General features: G+C 36.5%; 1 pseudogene across 1 annotated transcript; it reads left to right on the forward strand.

Moving 5' to 3' along the window:
• Positions 1-653: 653 nt before the first annotated feature.
• LOC308432776 (large ribosomal subunit protein eL32-like) lies at positions 654-1,041 on the forward strand (annotated as a pseudogene). The gene has a single exon. The product of its transcript is annotated as a large ribosomal subunit protein eL32-like (transcript).
• Positions 1,042-1,788: the final 747 nt, after the last annotated feature.

Below are 1,788 nucleotides of genomic sequence, written 5' to 3' on the forward strand. Positions count from 1 at the left end.
TTTTTGTTTTTTTTTTTTGTTGTTGTTATTAAAGTCTAGCATTTTTCCATGGTGATCTGATAGAACACATGGGATGATATCTATCTTCTTGTATCTGCTGAGCCATGATAAAAGTACTAGAAATATAAGAAATTCAAGGCCCATACCTAAACATAGTAAAAACATTATATAAAAAAACCAGGATACAACATCAAAACTAAACGGAGAGAAACTTGAAGCAATCCCACTAAATTAGGGACTAGACAAAGCTGACAACTCTTCCTAGCTATTCAATATAGTACTAGAAGTCCTAGACAAAGCAATTAGACAACAAAAAGAGGTCAAGGGGATACAAATTGAAAAGTAAGAAGATAATATATTACTATTTGAAGATATAATAGTATATTTAAGTGAAATCAAAATTCCACCAGAGAATTCAATGTGATAAGCAACTTAAACAAAATGGCTGGATATAAAATTAACTCAGAAAATAAGCATCCTTCCTATAATCAAAAGACAAACAGGCTGATAAAAAAAATAGGGAAATGACACCTTTCACAATAGTTATCAATGATACAAAATGTCTTAGTGTGACTCCAATCAAGCAAGTGAAAGATCTGTTTGATACTTCCTCGGCCTGCCTGCGAGGTGACTGCCATCTATTTTGCGGCATCATGGCTGCTGTCCAGCCTCTGGTGAAGCCCAAGATCATCAAAAAGAGGACCAAAAAGTTCATCAGGCACCAGACAGACCAATATGTGAAAATCAAGTGAAACTGGTGCAAACCCAGAGGTATCGACAACAGGGTGCGGAGAAGATTCAAGGACCAGATCCTGATGCCCAACATTGGTTATGGGAGTAACAAGAAAACCAAGCACATGCTGCCCAGCGGCTTCCTGAAGTTTCTGGTCCACAATGTCAAGGAGCTGGAAGTGCTGCTGATGTGCAACAAATCTTACTGTGCTGAGATCGCTCACAATGTGTCCTCTAAGAACCGAACAGCACAGCTGGCCATCAGTCACCAAACCCAACGCCAGGCTACGCAGTGAAGAAAATGAGTAGATGGCTTGTGTACGTGCTTTGTGTTCAAATAAAGCTACACACAAAAACCGCCAAAAAAAAAAAAAAAAGAAAGATCTGTTTGACAAAAAATTTATGTCTCTAAAAAATAAAATAAAATCAAAGAATATCTCAGAAGATGGAAAGAACTCCCAAGCTCTGAATTGGTAGGATTAATACAGTAAAAATGGCCATTTTGCTGAAAGCAATCTACAGATTAAATGAAATCTAAGGGTGTTACTGGGAGGATTTGAGGGACAGGGGCTTCTGATCAGAATGTAAAGTCAATAAAGAAATAAATGAAAAAATACTGTTCACTTCACATAGTAATTGAAAGACAAAAATTTATAAATTTAACTCAGAAAGTTAAGGAAATAACAGGTGGACAGAGACGCTAGAAATAAGAAAAAAGAATATGATGAGTAATTATATTTAAGCAAAGGCAAGAAACCATATATTTGTGGTCAGTAATTCATATTTGATTAACTATTGGATATTTTATTTATTTACATCTCAAATGTTATTTTCTTTTCTGGTTTCTCCTCTGAAAAACCCATATTTCATTTTCCCTCTTCATCCTTCTAGGGTCCTCCACCACACACATATCTATTCCCACCTCCTGTCTTGACATTTCTCTACACTGGGGCATTTAGCCTTCCTGGACTAAATGCCTGTCCTCCTATTGATGTACAACCATGCCATACTCTGCTATATTTGTGGTTGTAGGCATAGATCCCTACATGTGTACTC

The sequence above is a fragment of the Micromys minutus genome, assembly GCF_963924665.1.
Source record: "Micromys minutus genome assembly, chromosome: 18".
Lineage (NCBI taxonomy): Eukaryota > Metazoa > Chordata > Mammalia > Rodentia > Muridae > Micromys > Micromys minutus.